The 22,976-nt window shown below is 43.5% G+C and overlaps 1 long non-coding RNA gene across 1 annotated transcript in view; it reads right to left on the bottom strand.

Moving 5' to 3' along the window:
• LOC144671355 (uncharacterized) overlaps nucleotides 1–21,915 on the bottom strand; it is a 95,582-nt gene extending 73,667 nt beyond the window's left edge. The window contains exon 1 of the long non-coding RNA XR_013573915.1: nucleotides 21,652–21,915. This is a non-coding gene — a long non-coding RNA (uncharacterized LOC144671355). The remainder of the gene's footprint in view (nucleotides 1–21,651) is intronic.
• Between the last annotated feature and the right edge of the window lie 1,061 nt (nucleotides 21,916–22,976).

The raw sequence follows: 22,976 nt of genomic DNA on the forward strand, positions 1-22,976 counted from the left end.
CTGGCCACTTTACATTTCAGCCCAGAGTTTGTGGACCTTGGCGATGCAAGGGCACTCACTGCTGACCTCAAAGTAAACTTCACTGAGAGATCTCGCGATCTCTGTAGTGAGTATTTAACCATCCTGACAATGGAATCACTGTATTGTCTACTGGGGATCCCCAACATGGACCTAAGTGATGTCATCAAGCTGCACAAAGCAGCCAATCACATCAAAACGTTTTCACAGGCCAATCGAAAAAGGAAAATCTCTGAAATAAAATCACTTTAAAAATGTTTTACATAGAGCAAATTAAAGATTGGGATGGACAATTGGTGAAGGTATCAATATAGAAAGATGTGCATTTATAGCATTCAGCTACCTCAACGCTGTGCATTCCTGGAGTGGGTCTTGAACCTAGGACCTTCCTGTTTAGAGGCTGGAGTGCTACTAAGTGAGTCAAGGTTGACACCTTAAAGTAGTGCCATAGGATTTTTTGCAAACAATTGAGAGGGCAGATACAGGCTCAGCACTCCCTGAGGACTGCGCTGGAGTGTCCGTCTGGATTTTAGTGCTCGAGTCCTGGAGTGAGACCCAGGCCTATGTGGCACAGAGGAAAAAGTGCTCCCTACTGAAGCACAGCTAATGCGTTTATTCTCAGAAAGCTTTAAAGATGCAATTTATTTTAAAAATTAGCTTTAAAAATCTACTAATTAATCAAATGGAGACATTTTTCAATATTTTACGGGTGAAAAAAAACTATTTTTTCAGGGACAACTCTGTCGTTCAGGAGTAGTCATTACTCAGGTTGTTGTTAAAAATGCAGTTACACCTGACTGAAGGAGGTGTCACTTTTTAAGGATTTTCTAACAGTGATGTGATGTGAGGTGGAATTTTATAGCCCCAGGGGCCATAAACTGTGGCGAGCCACTGCGGCAGGACTGTAAAATCCCACCGGCGTAAAACTCCACCCGAGGTACAGGAGCGGGAATATTGAAATTCTCGCTGGTTTGAATGATTGCTGCCTCTGTGAGGAGTTTCTGGGGCCACATTACAGGCTGTGTTGGAGTCCTGAGTGACAGACTGCAACTTCAGGATCTCCTCGTTATCCTGCCTGTGCCCAACATCCTGAAATTGTGGCCAGTTTCAGAGAGGTCAAGGTGGCGAATACTGACACTTAATGATCAACTCCTTGTAAAATCCGGACCATGAAATACTTCTCTTTCTTCAAAGATGGTTTGGAACTGCGCAAGTTTCTTTCTCTCACTCTTTTCTAAAGCAGTTTCCAGCAAACACACATCCCTCCCAACCTTCTAACAACTCAGATGGAGATTACAGATCACATGGAATCACTTGAAGAAGGGCAGGGAGTCCTCCTGATTCATGGCCAATTTTATCCCTCAACCAACACCACAAGAAATTAAAGAATTAAAGAAGATTATAGAATGATACAGCACAGTAGGAGTCCATTTGGCCCTCCCTTCCTGTGCTGGCTGTCCACAGGAAGAGCTATCCAATTAGTAATTAATCATGCGAAGCACTTCACAATGTTTCGATACAAGACTGGAAGGAATGGGGAGGACCAGAAATTTGGGAGGGAACCATTTTTGGCTGCTTCTCTCCTAACAGGGTAACTACCTGAATAACTGTTGCGCTCTGAGGAGCCTTGCATACTGGGCCTCAGCATATAAATTCACTGTAGCATTCAGCAACATTGTGATCAACATCTCGTTCTGTCTTTTCCTTGATTCCAGTCTAATGTAGCCCAGGCACAAGCCATGCATCAAGCTAATGATTAGCAGGTAGGCTGAAGAGGGCGCTGTGCTGGGAGGCCTACAGGTGAGTGTTGCAAGTTCAGGTTGCTGCTGGTCCCTTCGGGCCCCAGTGCCTTTTGGGGCCTTCGGAGGCAAAAGTGTCTGTGTGATATTCCCTAGTCTAGTGTTTTGGTGGAGGCATCAACCCATTAAAAATATATTTGGCTGTTCCTTGAATGTGTTGTCACCTCCCAAATCCGTTTCCATCTTTCCAGGAACTCCATGTCTGAATCCCTCCAATCAGGTTTCCACCCCTGGCACAGTACAGAAACAGCTTTTACCAAAGTCACAAATGACATCCTATGTGACTGTGACAAAGGTAAACTTTCTCTCCTCATCCTCCTCGACCTGTCTGCAGTCTTTGACATGATTGACCACCACATCCTCCTCCAACACCTCTCCACTGTCGTCTGACTGGCTGGGACTGCCCTCGCTTGGTTGTATTCTTATCCATCTAATAATAGCCAGAGAATCTCTTGAAATGACTTATTTTCCTGCTCCCACACCGTTACCTCTGGTGTCTCCCAAGGATCTAGCATTGGCCCCTTCTTATTTTGCATCTACATGCTGTCCCTTGGTGACATTCATTCAAAAGCACAGCATTAACTTTCACGTGTACGCTGATGACATCCAGCTCTACCTCACCACCATCTCTCTCAACTCCTCCACTGTTGCTAAATTATCAGATTGTTTATCTGACATTCAGCACTGGACAAGTAGGAATTTCCTCCAATTAAAGATTGGGAAGATTGAGCTGTTGTTTTTAGACCTGCTGTAAACTTCTTTCCTGGTACTGACTTCATCCCTCTCCCTGACAACAGTCCAAGATTAAACCAGTCTGTTCATAATCTTGGTGTTACATTTGACCCTGAGATGAGCTTCTGACCTCATATTTACACTATCAAGACTAACAATTTCCACCTTTGTAACATCACCTGACTTCATCCTGTCTCAGCTCATCTGCTGCTGAAACCCTTATTCATGCCTTCATTACCTCTGGACTTGACTATTCCAACGCACTCTGGTCTCCCACAATTTACCCTCTGTAAATCTGAGGTCACTGAAAACTCCGTAGCCCTTGTCGTAAGTCACACCAAGTCTTGACCTACGTTGGGTCCTGGTCAAGTAATATCTTGATTTTAAAATTCTCATCCTTGATTTCAAATTCCTCCACGGTCCTGCCCCTCTCTATCTCTGTAATTTCCTCCAACCCCACAACCTTCTGAGATATCTATGTCCCCCTAATTCTGGCCTCTTGTGTACCCCCAACTTTATCGCTCCACCATTGGTGGCTGTGCTTTCAGTTGCTTCAGCTCTAAGCCTACACCTCTCAGCCTCTCTATTCGCTTTCCATCTTTAAGACACATCTTAAGACCTACCTCTTTGGCCAAGCTTTTGATCATCTGACCTAATATCTCCTTGTGTGCTTCAGTGTCATAATTTCCCATGTAAACACATTGGGACATGTTATTATACTGAAGGCGCTAAATAAATATAATTTATTGTTACTGTCACAAACAGTAACGTCTGGACATTAGTTGTTGGCAGTGAAATATTCTGTACTTTATAATTATTGTCTACACATTCTACTAACAACATAAACATGAAAAAATATTATTCAGTAACAATTTAATTTTCCATGGTGATGTGAGGGAATGATGAAACGTCCCTGGATAAACCTGGAGCACAATCAAGGTTAGCTCCCAAAAGAGGTGTCAAGAAATGAAGAGATGGGACATCTCAGCCCAACCTCTTCCCTGCCACTGAGTTGAGATTAAAAAGGAAAATGAACATGCTGGAAACTGAAATGAAAGCAGGAAATACGAGAAATCTCCCAAACAGGTTCCATCAGCATCTGAAGCAAGAATGGGGAGCCAGCTTAGACAAAGAGTCAAAAACAAAAAGCTAAAAGCTACTGCGGATGCTGGAAATCCAAAACAAAAACAGAATTACCTGGAAAAACTCAGCAGGTCTGGCAGCATCGGTGGAGAAGAAATCAGTTAACGTTTCGAGCCTTCATGGCCCTTCGGCAGAACTTCAGTTCTGCCGAAGGGCCATGAAGGCTCGAAACGTTAACTGATTTCTTCTCCGCCGATGCTGCCAGACCTGCTGAGTTTTTCCAGGTAATTCTGTTTTTGTTTTAGACAAAGAGTCGACATTCGAGACCTTAACCTGTCATTTCTCTTTATAAATAACAACAACTTGTATTTATAAAGCACCTTTTAAAGTAGTAAAACATCCCAAGGCATTTCAAAGGTGCTATTATCAAACAATATTTGACACCAAGCCACATATGGGGATGTTATGGCGCACATTGTTAAAGGGGGTAGATTTATTGGTGTCTTAAAGGAGGCGGGAGAGATAGAATGGCAAATAAGTTCAGGGAAGGAATTCCAAAGCTTAGGGCCCAGGCAGCTGAAAACATGGCCACCAATGGTGGAGTGGTGGAAATGGAAATCGATGGTGTTGCTATCAAGCTTGCTGTGCATTTGCTTTTTTTGTTCTACTCCTGTCCTTCATATTTTAGCAACTCATTCAGTTCACAATGTGATTTCTCTCTTTCCTCAACTTTATTTTTCTCTTATCTATCACCCTTTGACCTCTCTATTCCTTTCCTCTTCTTCCTTTCTCTTTCTGTCTCTGTGTCTTTCCTCTTCTATTCTCTCCCTGCACCATGCCCCTTTGCACTCCCCCTCCCTCTCTGTTTTGTGCTCACTGCCTTTCCTCTCTTGCACTCTCATGCTCACTTTCTTCTCAACTGCTCTCGCTCTGTCTCGTACTTGCTTTGTCTTCCTCTGTTTCTCTCTCTCTCTCTCTCACCTTCTCCCTTTCCAACTAGGCCAGTGTCCTTGTGTTGTCCAAAGATGTCAGGACAGAGCATGATAGATAACTCATATGTTTCAGTTCTCTATTTATGTTGATATTTCCTTTTATGATTGAATTTTTAAATGGAAATTCACATAAAACTAGATGGTTAAACTATAATGTGACAATCTTAGAGTAATTCGTGTAACAATTACGCAGAGAGTAAATGATTAAATTCAGTGACACTGCTAAAATTATTAATTGGTGGTTTAAATTGATTTGAAACATCTGCGTTGGATTAATGTTCATTTATATTTTAATATCCATAAAAATCATTGCTTTATTGAATTACATAGATTTCTTTTTTAAAATGTAACATGTTAGTTCAGATTTCCATATTTCAATGATGCCACGTGGCATGTTTTGCTACGAGGGCAGATCTTCCTACAATGTTAACTTACAAAATACATATTTTATATTCTTCATGGGGTGCTCACTGAGGTGAGGGATATTAGTGCTGGGGATCCAACTCTTTGGCTGGGGTGATTTTGTGACAGTGAGATTGAGGTAGGGTTGTGGAGTTGGAATTAGGTGAAGGGACTTGGTGAAAGGGAAGCACTTAGTCATTGAGATGAGGTTGTGGACTTGTTTCTATTGTCCAGGAATGATCTTGGAAGAGTAGGAGGATTTCTGCTATGAAGAGGGAAAATCTCCAATTTTACTGTCATATCTATCACTTTCCAAAAAATTAATTCTCAGGATTTGTGCATTCACTGATAAAATGTTGGCATTAATTGCCCATTCCATAATTCCCTGAGAAAATTACAACGGATCTTCTTCTTGGATCAAACCCAATCTCTGTTTTTTTTTTAGTTGTTCTCTGAACTCCACATTCTATACATCAGCAAAATCTCCTGTTGTCTTCACCACCTCATCCCCCTCCCCAGCCAACTCCCCCCTCCACAGTTTACATAGAATTTCCAGCACAAAGACAGGTCATTGGGCCCAATTAATCTGTGCTAACATTTATATTCCACACCTTCAGGCTCCACTCCCACTTTATCCCAACCTTTCCTGCCCTGAATTCTCTGCACAAACTCCAACTCATCAAAAAAAAACTCTTGCACTTGGCCCTGCTCCCTCGAAAGCCCCTGTCTTTGTCCATCTCTGTTGACAATTGTGGCTGTTCTGCATTCATGGTTAATCAGTCTGGTGACATTATCTAGGCTGACATGCAAATGGTCTTTGGAGAGTGGTTGGTGCCTTTGGATCTGTTTTGATCAATAGTTAGTACCTTGAGAAGAGGGAGAGGTGGGTAGAGGAATTGGAGGTGGAAGATGCATAAATGAAATGCTGTAAAACCAACAGCAATAACTTACATTCATGTAACAACTACAGTTCTTTTTTATTCATTTATGGGATGTGAGCATTCAATGATGGTAAGGCTAGCATTTATTGCCCAACCCTAATTGCCCTCAAAAAGGTGATGGTGAGCTGCCTCCTTGAACCACTGCAGTCCATGTGGTGTAGGTACACCCACTGTGCTGTTAGGGAGGGAGTTCCAGGATTTTGAGTCAGCGACAGTGAAGGAACAACATATAGTTATATGCTTATAATTCAAGTATGATATTATATTATATATATCATATTCAACATATATTTCCAAGTCAGGATGGTGAGTGGCTTGGAGGGGAACCTGCAGGTGGTGGTGTTCCCATGCATCTACTGCCCTTGGCCTTCTAGGTGGTAGTGGTCACTGGTTTGGAAGGTGCTGTTGAAGGAGCCTTGGTGAGTTGCTTAGTGCATCTTGTAGTCTGTGCACACTGCACTTCTGTGTACATTTTAGTGCAGAAAAACATTTCCAGATGCTTCACAGAAAGAAAGACTTATGTTTATAAAACAACTTTCATTACCTAAGGTCATCTCAATGTTTCACAGTCAATGAAGTGCTTTATGAAGTGTAGTCACTGTTGTAAAATAGTAAGCACCTAGGGAGGGAAAGAGATGGAGGCTGAGAATGCATCTGGGAGAAGAATTAAGAAGGTGATCATGGTCAAAGAATTGGGTGTGAGGAGAAGTTTCAAGAGATTAAGTAAATGGCAGGCTTTAAGGAAATAAGTCCATAGCTCAGGGGTGAGATGACGGAAGGCTCTGGAGTGAAGGACAGTAGCAGCTAGCGACATACAATCGTTCATTGTCAGAGCAGTGAATGTATGAGCTTGGGTGTGGAGGTTGCAATGAGACTGTGACGAGGAGGCTTTAGAAATCATTTGCGAAGTTGTACCTGGAAAGGAGTTGGAACAGGGGCAATGGGCCAAACAGTCTCCTTTTATGTTGATCCTATGATTTCAAAGCCAAGGATCCCATATTTTTTTAAAAAACATTTTTATTAATTTGTCATACCATGGGTTTAAACGTACAGCCAGATTCCCAGCAATGTTATTTGGGATCATATTCTGCAATTTCAACCAGTTATAAATAGACTCACTGATCCATGGTGACTGAAAACTTTAATTCCATTTTTATTACATGGGATGTTACAGAAGTTTTTAACTGATCTTTTAGGGATTCTATTCAACGATCCCATCCATTTTTCCCTGAAAGCTACAAATCATTAACTTTGCAAATAAACTACACACTAACGCATTCCACCAAAGCAAGACTTGTTCCTAAATCATCCCTGGAAGACTTCAAACATGATAAAAACTCTCATAAAATATGGTATGTTGCACCTTCAGGAGAATGGTTTATATCCAGGTGCAATTTATAAAAACATCATCAGAATTGAAACAGCATCAATAAGTACCAAATGGATACAGATTCACTGATCATGCACTGATGGCTGCGACTCCGTCGGTCCAGAATAGTTGTCATTGTTGCCTAAGTAAGTACACTTGCTGCATTTCACAGTAACTCAGCATCTATAGAAATACTCTGCAAAATCTTGACATGCAAGCTGTTGTATAAATTATAAAGGCTGTATAGGCACCGGAGAAGGTACAAAACAAAGATTTACAAGGATGACACCAGAACTGAGATATTATACTTATCATGAAAAATTGAATGAGCTGGGAATCTTCCCTGAAGAGGAGTCTGAAGGGTGACCTGATAGAAACTTTTAAAATTGCAAAAACGTTTCAGAGCGGAGACATATTGAAGATGTATCCAAATCGTTTTTGCAGTTAATGAACGTGCAAGTTTCAAAAGACAGTCGGTACTGAAAAAGGTTAATGTGCTCTATTCATTTTGGTGATGTGTGCCAGTGGCAAAACACTGGCTTCGGAAGAAGAGTCCAAAACATGGGGTCAGAAATATAGAATGGTCACTAATAAATCTAGGGAATTCAGGAATAATTTATTTTACCCAGAAAACGGTTAGAACTCACTACTACAAGTATTAATTGAGGTAAACAGCACAGATGCATTTAAAGGGGAGCTAGAGAAACACATGGGAGAGAGAGGGAAAGATTATGCTAATAGGGTGAGAAGAAGTAGAGTGAAAGGAGGCTTGTGTGGAGTAGAAACAGTGGCAGAGAGGAGTCAGGCTGACTAGCCTGTTTTTTTTGTGTCTGGAAGTTCGATGGTAATTCAATTGGAAATCCAAATACAATGGTTCAAAACGTTAAAGAATTGAAACACATGGCATGTGGAGAGAGGAGGTCAAGGTCACTGTCGGAACTGGATATTCTCTAGTCATTACCTTATGTTGCACAATCCCTTGCTCCTGCTCCTTTAACAGTTCTCACTCCAACAGGGCAGCGCTTCTCCAACACAGGAAATGGAAAATGATAATATTGGTGCAGTAAATGTTTGGGAATTGAATCACATGATTTGGCAGATTAAAGGAGCCTCTCTGTTCATCTCTACCTGATCTAGGGGGTATTCCAATCCTCACCTCAACACCTCCACCAAATTGACCAAAAGCAGGTTAGAATGGAATTTCCCTTAGCAATTCCTCAATATGTGCCTGATATTTGTTCATTTTGTCTGCTCTACTTGGAGAAGGTGAACCCCAGAAATTATACGGGTACTTGAGGAGGAGGAATTACAGCGTTTCAAGCAAAAAGCAGGGAGTCCAGGACTAAGCACAACTGCTCTTTCAAAGAGCCAGCACAGGAAGGGCAGAATGATGTCCTTCTGTGCGATAAGTTTCTATGGTTCAATGAGCTCACCTCTTGGGGAAAGAGGTCCAACTGGTGGGGTTAGATGAAGAGGTGCGACGGTGGGGTGTGGGGGGCTGCAAAGCAGCCTTATCTGCCGCTTCTGATCATCAGCTACTGACCCAATTCGCTGATTATGAGATCAGGTTCTGCCATGATGCCCTCAAGTTCGAATTGTTTGCATATGGATTCACACCTCAACAAAAGCAACTTGGAGCAGTTTGTTCCCCGTAGGACTGCACCCCAGTAAGAGTCAGCACTTTCAGGGGAGGAGGTGAGGGTAGTAGGGTGAAAGGGTTATAATATTGCCTCATAACCTTCTCAGGATATATGTTATGAATGGGAATGTGTTATTTGTTATAATTAAGGGTTTACCAGGTTATGGCCGCTGTTGCATGCTAAGAACTGCTTGAGGTCACAGGTGAGAGCTGGATGAAGGTCAGGACCAAAACAGGATGATCTGCACCAAAGAGCCTGCCTGTGAGAGCTGGTACCTCTCCCTTACATCCCTTACACCTTGCATATGAGACTTGACAAGAAGCACAACCATTTTCACTTGAGCTTCACTTCAGAAGCTTCTGAAGATCAGATAACAGGACAAAATACCAGACACTGAGGTGTTTGTCTGAGCTGGCACATCCACACCATATTGAGACTGAGTCAGGCTGGCCATGTCGCCTGACACTCACTCACCAAAGCCAATCTTCTATGGGGAGCTTGAGTCTGGGATGTGGTCTCATGGTGGTTAAAGGAAATGCTGTAAGGACGCTCTGAAGGCTTCACTTAGGAATTTTGATATTAACTCTGAGTCCTGGGAGAAGCTCACTCAGGGTCCCTGCACTTGCCACAACCAAATAAAAAACAGTGCAGCCTCTTTCAAAAGCAAGCGCATATTAGAGGCAGAAAGAAAACACGAGGAAATCCTGAGTCAGCAACTTGACCAAAACTCAATCATCTGCGATATCCTGTCCTATTTGTAAAAAAAAACCTTCTGTGTACAGACTGACCTTAGCAGTCACCTAGGTACCTACCAGAACCCTACCAAACACCCCAGATGATGAACATTGTCACCTTCGCCTCGAAGGACAAACAAGAAGAATTAAGTTTTTTATTTTAAATTTAATTCTGTGTCTGGTTTTGCCTCTGGCTGCTGTAAGTCTGGATACAAACAGCTTGCACTCTCTACCAGTTGGTGAAGGGTAGAACTGGAGCCAGTCTTCAGATACTCTTATATTTATTTACGGAGTTACACATTACAAGCAGACACCTCCTAACCTGACCACCACAGTTTTAATCTGTGTCTATTTATCGGGAGTTCAAATGAATGTTCAGTTAATGCTCACCACCTGCATATGGTTAAACACAATTAATTTCTAATTAACATCCTGCACCAGATGATTTACAATCCTGAGACCACTACTCCATATTAATTGGGAAATCATTTACAGCCAATTGTTGGAATCTATAGTTAGTCTGTACAAGACACTACACTAGTCCCATAATCTATCATCGTTGTTCTGTAAGAACTCTCTCATTCCTCCTAAACTGTAAGATCAACATCCTGCCTACTCCTTCTTCTCCCTCATTTCTCCTACTCTTTCCCACGACCTTGCAAACCATGGACTACCTTCAGTCTTCTTTCAAGCCTCCAATCTATAGGATTCTAGAGATAGAATTGAAAAGCAGAGAAGTTGTGTTAACCTTATACGAAAGACATAGACTGGAGAATGTGTAAAAAGATTGTGGGGATGATATTAGAACTGAGTGGTTACATCTATCAGGCAAGATTATAAGGCTTGGGGGCCTTTTCTCTAGAAAGGAGAAGACCGAGGGAGCCCTGATAGAGGTCTGCCTGACAGGGGAATCGTAGAAATGTGGGTGGGACTAGAACCAGGGACCATAAATAATAAATCCAACTGGCAATTCAGGGGAAACCTCTTTATTATGAAATTGCTTAGAATGTGGAACTCACTAACACAGGGAGCAGTTGAGGAAAATAGCATTGATGCATTTACGGGGAAGCTGGATAAACACATGAGGGAGTAAGGAATACTGTAGAAGGATATGCTGATGGAATGTGACAAAGAAGGGCGGGAGGGGGCTCATGTGGAGCATTGACATTGGCATGGACCTGTTGGGCTGAATGGCCTGTTTCTGAATCTGTAAATACTTTGCAAGCTCGTTGTCTGCTAAGCACCTCGTTCTCTTTCCAACTCTTTGCCAACATTAGTGGTGCACGGCATACTGGGTGATCACCTTGGTTGATCAGGAGAGACAAGAAAGATTAAGATGATCTTGAGTGTGAGAGGTTGGATGGGAGTTGCTTTTGAATTGGGGGTTGCTTGGGGTCGGTTTGTGAGAATGTCAGTTGCAAGTACCAAGAATCTAAATGATTATGGTGCAAAAAATAAAGTTTTTTGTTCTGTGAATTTGAAGTCAAATAAAGAAGCCAGGACCAGCCAGAGAACCATTGTTTGCCCATACCTTATACTGACAATGAACCTGGGAAAATGTCAGTGTCAAACCCAGGAAGGTGTGGTTTAAGGTCATGTCAATCTTCAACTTGTCTCTTCTAACTATTGACAGAATTATCTAAGTACAGATCGCTAGCTTGATTCTAAATGGACAGTTGGAGACTTTTCAAACACTAGGGGTTTAAGTTTTAGATATTTAGGCTTTTTTCTCATCTTATAGAAATGTTTATCCTACTTCCCTGTAGAAAACAAAGGAAGCAAGTCACAAGCACAGAACAGATTGAGTTCTTATACATTGCAAATCCAGGGTAGATACTAGACTGAGAGAATCATAGAGTCTTACAATGCAGAAGGAGACTCTTTTAGCCCATTGTTCCTAATGTCAACTTTGACAGAGTTATCCAGGGAGCCCCACTCTCTCTGCTCTTTCCCCGTTGTCCTGAATTTTTAAATCTTTTTCAAATATTCATCCAATTCCCTTTTGAAAGTTATTATTGAATCTGCTTCCACTGCTCTTTTAGGCAGCGTAATAACTTGCTGTTTAAAAATATTCTCTTCGTCTTCCCTCTGATTCTTTTGGCAATTATCTTAAATCTGCGTCCTCTGGTTACCGACCCTCTTGCCAGTGGAAACAGTATGCTGTTGTTGAGGAACTGCAGAGAGCTGGTCTCCTGGCAACAGTCGCCCTGTGCCAACATGTGGGCAGAAGTGACAAAGTTACTGCTGCCTCTCACACACACACACACACACACTGCCTGTGTTCTGCTGCAACATGAGCTGTCCTCTCAGGTAGATATAAAAGATCCCATGACACTATTTTGGAGAAGAGCAAGGGGTGTTCTTCTCAGTGTCCTGGCAAAGATTTATCCCACAATCAACATCGTTAAGACAGATTATCTGGTCATTGTCACATTGCTGTTTGTGGGAGCTTGCTGTGTGCATAGTGTGCATAGTGTGCAACGCTACTGCGTTTCCTACATTTCAATAGTGACTGCACTTCAAAAGTACTTCTCTGGCTGGAGAATGCGTTGGGACATCTTGAGGTTGTGAAAGGCGCTATATAAACACAAGTCTTTCTTTTCTTTTATCATTGATCCCATGATAAGCACAAAGCCTTGAGTTCAAAGCTTAGAGGGGAAGGAACGGGAGTCTAGACTATAGCCTGATGTTACAGTGTTCTGCCTAAAGAAGCAACTGTTTAAGTGATAACAGGATAGACTCACATTTAAAACAAAAACTGGAGAAATTTGAGTGGGGTGGAGATGAGGAAGGGGGGAGGGTTAATAGGAAGCTGAACAAAAGCTGTCTCATTCACATTGTGTTGTCAAGGCAACTCGAGTCTGTCGTCCAGCTTATAAAATAAAGATTGGAACCACATTTTGGTTCTTGCTGGGGCAGCTTTCTCCCTGTACGCAGTGGAACATCCCAGCTCTGAGCAGCTAACACAGCGCAGACTGGGGGAGTTTACTGCTTTGCAGAGTTCACTGATTACAACCGTCAATGGCAGAGCCATTGGAGTAAACTCGAATGGAGCCTGGATTAATCATGCCCAGTGTAGGTGCCATTTTGATGCCCCCCCCACCCCCAACCCCCAATCTAATTTTGAGAAAAGCATTGCCCCCTTTCTCCAACTGGTCACTTCTTTGCAGCTTTTGCCACAGGATGACGGAGGGAGAGTTTTGGAGGCGAGAAATTATAAATATTGTATCACCCATTCAGGGCTATTTCGGTCCAATAAGGACATGAGTTAGACCCCCAAATCTCAGCTGCGCTCGCAGCTTGTTTCTTTAAAGACCTACACTGCTCCCATTCACTCAGACCGAAGATCACATCTTGACTCATTCAGTTGTTATAATTAAAATGCTGAGGAAAAACTTGGGGACAATCCTGAATTTTCATGTTCCTTTATTTGGAGAACTGTGAAACCATAGGCCTTTAAAACCAGTTTAAACCCGTTTATGTTTCTCCAGTGAATAAATCTGAAGCAAAATCAGACAGAGCAGCACTTGGAGATAATATGGGGCATCCAGCAGCAATCTGGATTGCCTTCTGTATAAAACTCTGTATCGAGGCAAAAGTTTGTTAATGCACAGAGAGTGACCTTGCAGCAAGCGCTGGTTTGCTTTGACCTGATCCAATGTTGGTGTAATACTCTTGAGCTGTAATTAAGTCTTAATCTCCCAGTGTTACTTGATGATCTAGAAGCTCATTGTCTTCTTATCCTGAGGCAGGATGTCTACCAGGTATAAAAGCTGATGCTCTTCAAGCAACTCTCCAGGAACAAAACACTCTAGCTTCAGTCGGGTATTGTTTTGACTGGCAGGCCACTTCCTGTTTCAGTAAAACAAGTGCACTTGCACACCAACACAGACACAGACACAGACACAGAAACACTCGGGCACACACAAACTGGCGCACTCATTGACATTACATGCACAAAGCCAGATACACACCCACACAAATACAAATACAAAAAAAGCACAAACACATACACATATACTCACAAACACACACAAACTTACAAAACACGCAAACCGGCAGCGGAAAGCGCATAATAGCTTCTTTTATTGAAGGAAAATCTTTCACACTTAACACTTCTGAAGCACCAGCGCATTTGAATGGGAAGAGAGGGCATATGATCTAAGAGTAGGGAGACTGCCACACACAGAGAGAGAGGGTCTTCAGAGAATGGCCACTTTCACTGCCTTTCACACACAATACCCTAGATAAATAAGCTCATCACAGAAGCTGTCTTCCATTACATACAACACTTCCTTTTGTGATTAAAGAGATTGTCTGTTGATTCCCGCAGGAGACAGTGACACACACTTAACTTTCAACCAATGGCTGCAGACTCTAACTCAAAATTTTCTTTTATTTAAAAACATGTTAAAAAAAAAACTATTTCAGGAAAGTGAAGTATTATTAGCTTGGCAATAACAGGCTAATAGATCTTTATCCCTCTCCCCAAGTCCAATGTTTCCGATACCTAACTCATTTCGATGAATTTGAAGGTGACAAAGCAGAAAGCTAACAGCAGTGAAAGGGATTGCTGTACAGTTATGCCATGACTCAACTCAAACCACTTTCTCCCATCTTCAACCTTGGAACAATCTCCTTTTCCTAAAATATATGATTTTATCTTTTAGCAATTTTTCTGCCCTCTCCTCTCCTGGAGATTCTAAGACTCCAGTGGCACTGTTTTAGAAACATAGGAATAGGGGGTGGCCTCTTTCAGCCCCCTCCAGCCTGTTACACTGGAACAGGAGGAGGCCATTCAGCCCCTTCAAGTTTATTTCATAGGAACAGGAGGAGGCCATTCAACCCTTTGAGTCTGTTACGTGGGAACCAAAGCAGGCCATTCAGTCCCTCAAGCCTGTCCCACTTTTCAATTAATCATGATTGATCTGCACCTCAACTTCATTTGCCAGTCGTCATTCTGTAACTCAAAATGCCTCTACCTAACAAAAACCTAACAATCTCAATTTTGAAATTATCAGTTGACCTCAGCTTTACAGTTTTTGGGGCAGAGCTATCGTTTGTGTGAAGCATCTTCACAGCAACTCTCTATGGTCGAGCCTGAACTTTAAGGTTATGCCCCTTGACCTGGATTCCCCCAGTATTTTTTTTATTATTTCACGGGACATGGGCGTCCCTGGCTAGGCCAGCATTTTTATTGCCCATCCCTAATTGCCCTTGTGCAGGACTCTCCTCTATTGTAACCATCTTCCATGGCGGGTCCCAGACAGTGAAAGTTAGCGCAACATTCTCCTGCAGGGAGGATATTGTAGCAAAACCCAGAATTTAAAATAAAGAGAATGTGAATTTTATTCCTTGACTGCATTTTTAAAGGAAAATAATAAGAAGCTGACATTAATTAAGTAGAATCTTTTTCAGGCCAATATTTTGCCTCATCTTCCATCCCCCTCTGTCTGTAGACGAGATCATTTGGAGTTCTTTTAAGAAAATGTAACATTTGCTGACATTAAAATGGGCTTTGGGATGGTCAGACTCTCCCATGTGGCAGGGATCGATGAACAAGGGAAGGGTTGGCGTGTGGTAGCATAATCGACTGGCACTTAAATCTTATGAGAAAGCGTCATGAGCGAGGGAAGGAGGAATAATGAATGAATTGGAAAAAGCTTGCATTTGTATAGCGACTTTCTTAGCACCTTCACAGTCAATGAAGTACTTTATGAAAATCTAGCCACTGTTGAATTGTAGGAAACCAAGTCAGGAGGGGAGACGCGGAGACATCTTGCACCATTCTGCTACACTCCAAACTGTGATGTCTTAACAATAGTCTTGGTAAAAAAATTAAAATGGCTGGGAGCTGGGAGAGCGGCTGAAATGAATTTTTTTTTAAAAAAAATGAAAGCTTTTCCTCCACTCGCCGTTAAATTCTCCGCTCCTGACGGCCTCGTTTCCCAGTGACTTTGATAAGCAGATACACAAGTCTTAAACTAAGCATTTCATTGTATGCAGAATAATTTTCCTGATCTGCAGAGTGAGAGAGAAAAAATCTGGTATCAATAATCAAGGTGTCTGGTATCTAGCTGGGGGTGGGGGGACTCAGCAAATTCGATTCCCGTTGAATCCGTCTTTTGGAGAAAAAAAGCATTAAATAGGGGCCCTGAGCAGAGAGTACATTCCACTTATAAATTTATTTTTAATCTACATACAATGGAGCTGGGTGATTCTAAGGGTCTTTCTTACTAGGGTATTTTTTTCCTCTCTCTCCTGCATTCTCTGTCAAGTGCAGTTCCTTCGTGATGAATGACAAGGGTGCAATAATAGCCCTGCTGGTTTCCATAACAACCAGACAGTATTGCACCGTGCTCTGCATTTTTCCAGATCGAAATGAAACCAGAGGCAGAAAATGGTGGGGGCTGGGGGGTTGGGGGTGTGGTGGTGGTGGTGGTGGTGGTGGTGGTGGGAGGGGGTTGGTTTGGTGGGGAGCGACTGAAGACACGTCCTTTAGCAATTCTGGACGGGATGGGAAAGGAAGAGATTTAGTTCCTGAGTCACTACTGGGGATTTAGAGCAAAAAAAATACATCAGCAAATTGACATAAAGCTTCTCTCCTTTTCTTTAGAAATAAATAAATCGTAAAATCCCTTTAAAATGAAGGATTAATGAAATACAACATAGATTTTATTTTTTAAAAATCATTTCACGTGTCTTTTATTAGTGACTGCATATTCCTACTGTGGATATTGTGTGATGAAGGTGTACTCACGTTTATTGTTGCAGATTGTCACTTAGGGGAGAAAACATTTGTTTGGGTACTTAAAATTAATAAAAAAAAAGGTCTGGAGGGATGTATTCACGGAGATCACACGACCTGCTAAGGTTTTATTGTGTTTTTTCATTTCAGTGTAACCCTCCTGCCGGATTTATCAACCAGATCACTTCACAGAAATAGGTGATGTTTGTTTGAGAGTAATTAATCTATGTTCCACAGGCGATTAACCTATTATTATCAAAAAAAAAATCCCAATTTCATCCGGTTTTTAATGATTCACTTGGTTAATGAGGGGGGAGGGGAGAGGAGAGTGTCAGGATGTCTTAACATCAATCAGAAATTAAACATCATTAAGCTCATTATGTCCATCATATATTAATCTTGGGGTTAATAGGCTAATTGGTGACACCCTCCACCAGCCACCCCAACAATAAATACCCATGATCATCATTTAAAACCTTGTTTAGAGTCAGACTGGGCAGAGGACTGCCTGCTACACTAAGACACACAAGAGACTCTCCTACCAGAAATCACTGCAGTATCAGAAAGCACAAGTATAGACACAATCCCCTGATGCCCTTCTCTTTCTTGGTTCATGCGTCTTTTGTCTACATTGGGCTGTCAAACCCTGCATTGCATGTTTGCACCATACCTTTGTGGTATCTCAAAGCCGACTTCATTAATAAATGAACCAGGTGAATAACCAGGGAGTTGAGGAGCAGAAATCCCTCCCTCCTCCTAACCGCACTCCCTCCCTCCTGCAGTCCTCCCTCCCTCCTCCTAACCGCACTCCCTCCCTCCTGCACTCCTCCCTCCATCCTCCTAATCACTCCCTCCCTCCTGCACTCCTCACTCACTCCTAACCGCATGCCCTCCCTCCTCACTCACTCCTAACCGCACTCCCTCCCTCCTCACTCACTCCTAACCGCACTCCCTCCCTCCTGCACTCCTCCCTCCCTCCTCCTAACCGCACTCCCTCCCTCCTCCTAACCGCACTCCCTCCTCCTAACCGCACTCCCCCTCTCCTGCACTCACTCCTCCTAATCACACTCCCTCCCTCCTGCACTCCTCACTCACTCCTCCTAACCGCCCTCCCACCCTCCTCACTCACTCCTAACCGCACTCCCTCCCTCCCTCCTTCCTGCACTCCCTCGCTCAATTCTCCTAACCGCACTCCCTCCCTCCCTGCTGCACTCCCTCATTCATTCATCTTAACTGCACTCCATCACTGAGCAAGTGGAGGGCATTTTCAGTACAACGTGAAATGAAAAATAAGAACAGGAACTCCCTAAGCACTTCAGAAGAAACAGAGTGGAAATGATCACAAAGCGACTTTTTAAACTTGAATCAAAGATTGTTACAATAAATCACAAGCTGGATGAAGGTTTGTTAGACAGAAGCAAATTTGTGAATTCCATCACCTCCCCCCCCTCACAAACCCTTGGCTAGTCTTTGTAACCCATTGGAAATAAAAAGCCCTGAGAGAGGGCCCCTGGCCGCCCAGTCTCAGTATGAATCGGAGGGGTAGGGGTCATTACATTTCATTTATTATGCTTTCTGTTTTTTTTGCAGACTTCCTGGGATCACCCGTGTGTCCAAATGTTGGTGTAGGTTTGATCTCTCCAAGCTGGAGTTTTGCTGCAGAGATCAGTATCAATAAGGCACTGCTTGTTTCTGCTAAGCTCTCCCCTTTAAAGACAGCACTAATTGATGTGTCTGGACCAGTCTAGACTGTCGGTGATTGACCCAACTAGCAATTATGCTATTCATTTCAGTGCACTTTACCGCTGGGGTAACCTGCTTGTGTTGCAGAATAAGAATGCCACCTTTCTCATTGATTAAAAACCTCCTCTGACTAACACTGAGACATCCTTCTTCCCCTGCCATTGAACTCAGTGCCCCTGCTCACTGCACCACTCTCTCAATCTGTTCCTTTGCAATCCTATCTTCCATTCTCCTCATTATTTCAATAGTAAAGCTGGACTGCATCACTGCTAATCTGCAGAATGACATTTTCCCTTTGCCTTCCTTCCCTCTTTATCGTGCACTTTGATAGCTAGACATTGGTGCTGGTATGGTTTTTTATATATATATATATAATGGGGATATATATATCTATTGTTTTCTCCCTTTCTATTCCAATCCCTCCATGGCCTCACCCCTCCCTATCTCTATAGCCTCCTCCTAGCTGACAACCCTCTGAGGTCTCTGCACTCCTCCAGTTGTGGTCTCTTGCACATCTTCCAACTGTCACTTGATGGCCATGCCTTCAGCTGCTGAGGCCCTGTGTTCTGGAATTCCCTCCTTAAACCTCTGTCTCTCTCTCTCTCTCCTCCTCCTCTTTTAAGACCCTCCTTAAAAAGCTACATCCTGGTCCAATCTTTGTCACCAGTCCTAATATCTCCTTATGTGGCTCGGTGTCAAATTTATGTCTGATCACATTCCTGTGAAGTGCCTTTGGAAGTTTTACTAAATTCTAATTTATAAATCCAAGTTGTTGTTGCAGCCATCCAGACGCACCCACACCCAACCCCTGAGTGACATACACCTTCCCTCAGGTAAAAGTGCGGTGACTGAGGGGGCAGGATCTCAATTCACTCAAAATCCAGCCAGTTGTATGAGAGTTAAAGTCGGGGTCTGTGAGTAACCACCAGGAGACTGTTTGGAGGCGGGGGCAGATGTGAGAGGGATTTTTATCACCTTACCTCATGGGGGAAATCCCTGCTCTCTGGTTGGGATTTTGTCTCCTCTTCCCGCCTCCCGCCCACCCCAGCACTCAGATGGGGTGATGTGCCGTGGGGATAGTCACCAGCATAATCCCAGTGTGACAGTGATGGGTGCTGTTACAGGGGCCTCCTGGACAAATGGGCTGCTTGCAATCTCTCACAACATTTAACCACAGAACTGCAGGCATGCTCTTTAATCAAGACTCGAGAATAATATCAAACCCCACACACTGAATCATTTCAAACCGTGAATCATTTTATTTTATTTATTTTTTTTTAAAAAAAAGAATAGCCCTCGGAACTGTTACACAAGACAGAGGATAGCTGAGAGGGAAGCAAAGACAATTCCCATCACCTTGTCAAACACTTCATGGCATATATATATATCATAAAAAGTTAACAAATATCATGTCTTGTTTTTTCTCTTTTAAATCTCGACTTGCCTTTGTTTCATTTTAAATAGAATGTTCAAATCAGCTGATGTCTCTAAGAATGTCACCTGACATTCCCCCCCACCCCTCCTCCCCTCCTCCCCATCGACACACACCCTTCATCACCAAACTTTCTCATTCCAAATGTCCTCCTATTTTAAGATGTCAACGCACAGCACACAGCTCCCAAGAGCCTAACCCGTGGATTAAGGAGACACACATCACAAGTTAGGGTCTCAGGGACTGAGAGGAGTGCAACTTTGTTATTTAAGAGAAATTAGGTATAGAGGAAAAAAAAAATCAAAACAGTCAGGATAAGACGCAAGGATTCTATTCTGCCGAAAGATTTCTTCTTCCAATTCGTTTTATACCGACATCACCTCCTCACACCCCCCACCCTCCACCCCCACCACCCCCCTCCTCCTCAGCCAAGCACATCTTCCACTTTGCTCCCATCTTTAACCAGTGCCACTTTGCAGGAATAAATGAGGCTTAAGACCAGTTTTTAACAATCAGAGTATTTGTTCAAGAGAAGGAAAATGAGGATGGTTAGAAATAGGACATTATTCACTCTTGTCAGTGCCTTTCTTCATTTGCTATTTATGGAAGATAATTTGGGGGAAAAAAAATCTCCCTTGCAAGATTGGCATCCCCCTCCCAATCTCTCAGCATTTTTCTGGGCTGTCCGCTCCTCTTGTTAGGCTGAAATGAGGGAGGAAATAAATGAAAGGGGGGGGGGTGGGGGGGAGAGAGAGAAAAAACGAGGAGGCAGAGCCTGCGATACAACTCACAGAGAGAGAGAGAGAGAAAAACCGAGCTCATAAATATCAGGTTTAAAAAGCAAAATGACACGCAGAGGAGGGTAGTTGTAGGAGGGAAGAATCACTTCAGAACTCACCCTTCAACACTGAGCACCTCAAACTGCAACCAGCCCCGTGAAGAAGAGAAGGGAAAGGGGAACAACCTCAGAACTTGACGCTTGACACAGCCCGAGAACAAAGTGCAATTCAAAATAAATAATAGCGAGAAAAGGAGTGTAGGCAGCCGCCGACTCTCAAGTCGCTATCAGCTTGTCGACAAAGTGAGGACCGACAGACAGACACAGCATGAGCCGTGCTGGGTTCTCGCCGGGTTACAGAGATGCCATTTATTCTCCCTTATATATATAAAAAATAAAAATTCTCAGTAGCCAGCTCCTCTTCTGTTTCCTTCGCTGTGCATTTTCCAGCCCCTCTCAGTGGGTCTCAATGTATCAGCTGCCCGTATGAAGCCAAGGCCAAATTAACAACTGCAGTTCTGAAATGTCATTCACTATACACAGGGGGAGGAGGAGAGGAGAGGAGGAGAGGAGAGGAGAGGGGGGTGGGGGGGGGATTTCTGGCAGACATACACACACACCCACCCCCCTCTCCCTCCCTCCCTCTCTCTCTCTCCACCGCCACCTCCTCCTCCTCTCTCCTACTCTATTCTTGTGTCACTCTTACTCAAGAGGCCAAAAGAACAGACACTTTCCATGAACTCTTTGCCGAAGGAAAAGATTTTTCTCCCTCTCTCTCTCGCTCTCTCTCAGAAACGACGGAGAGTTAAAAAATTAAGTTTTTTTTTTCCCTTGCATTTTCTTACTTCTCATTTTTTTTTTCCAAACCCCCCACCCCTCCCAACCCCCAACCCCCACCACCACCACCTCCTCCTCCTCCTCTCCCCCCACCACCACCACCACCACCCCGGCTCGCTTCTTAATTTAACCCAACAAAAGAAAAATGTGGACCAACCTGGATGGAGAGGAACACCTACAGAGGGGACGGATAGACAGACAAGAGGGAGAGAAGAAGAGGTAATACCGATTCAGACAGAGCCTGCCCCACGGAAATATCACCCATTCAAACACAACTCCTTCAAAATAAAATCCTCTCTCCTGCACTCGGAGATCGACAAGTAGAACAGGTCGCAAAAAAATAAATAAATAATAATAATTTAACGTTAAATCGCATGCACCAATATCCTGCTTATTTCCTCACCTCCTCTGAACACATACAGCCCAGAAATAATCCGCCTCTCCCAGTTCTCTGCCAGCATCGCCAGACCGTGATCAGGGACTGCCTTTAAACTTAATCGTGTAGACATAGCACCATCAGTGTGTCTGACTTTTCTTGCATACAGTCTGGAGCTAGCTCTCCTCGGGCTCGCAAAGGAGATTGTTGATGGACGAGACACTGGGCACTAATCAGTGACATGCATTAATGTTTGCGGGTCTACACTGCCCTCTCTCTCTCTCACACAGAAAGCTTTAACACTGTCGGTCTCTCTCTCTCTCTCTCTCTCTCCCCCTGCACAGATTTAGATGAATGCTCACAGCGGCAGTGGCTGAATCAGAAATCAATATCACTCTGATCAGTCCTCTGCTCCCCCTTTTTTTTTGCAGAGAGAGAGAGAGAGAGAGAGAGAAGGAAGAAGAATATACAATATTGATATATAAATATATAAAACAGGCTGCACTGAGCAAGCCTGAGCCACAGGCTGTACGATTGGTTAGAGAAGATGTTCAGAACGCTGAGATTGAATCATCTTGTCGCCCAGGGCTTTCCTTCGTGGTTTTTTTTTTGGGAGGGGGGTGGTGTTGGGGGTTGGTCGGCAGCAGAAGAAGATGAAGCAAAAAAAAAAATCATCTCTAACTAGTAGAAACCAAAATTATTCAGCAGGGCTCCCGAATGATGAGCAGAAATACAAATAAAGCGGAATGAGTCAGACTGACGGGGCTGCTCAGGTTAGTGACAGCGAAACTTCAAATCAATTATTTCAATTAAAAAGAAACCCACAAAATAATAATTGGTTAAGATGGTACTCTCAGCTCCACAAAGTCTCACGGTCTCTCTCACCTTCCACAGGGGGAGGGAGGGAGGGAGGGAAGGGGGGAGAAAGGCTGGTCTTTGACGTGACCGGCGATGGGGATGGTTTTTGGAATCAGTTACTCTTTGAGGGTATCAAGGATTTTCTTTCGGGGGAATAAGTATTTGATGGAGAGCCACAGGAGCGAGTGGGGCAGAGTTTAAACCCGCACTCATTTACCATTAGTGCAAACCACAGATCTTAACATTTAGCGCATCACCTTGTGTGGGTGTGTTTGGGGGTGTGTGTGGGGTGTGTGTGTGGGGGTGTGTGGGGGGGGTGTGTGTGTGGGGGGGGGTATGTGTGTGGGTGGGTGTGTGTGAAGGGGGGGGTTCTGTGGGGGGGTATGTGTGTGGGTGTGTGTGTGGGGGGGGTTGTGTGGGGGGGTATGTGTGGGGGAGTGTGGGTGTGTGTGTGGGGGGTATGTGTGGGGGTGTGTGTGTGGGGGGGGTTGTGT

Source organism: Cetorhinus maximus, chromosome 2 (genome assembly GCF_964194155.1).
Source record: "Cetorhinus maximus chromosome 2, sCetMax3.hap1.1, whole genome shotgun sequence".
NCBI lineage: Eukaryota > Metazoa > Chordata > Chondrichthyes > Lamniformes > Cetorhinidae > Cetorhinus > Cetorhinus maximus.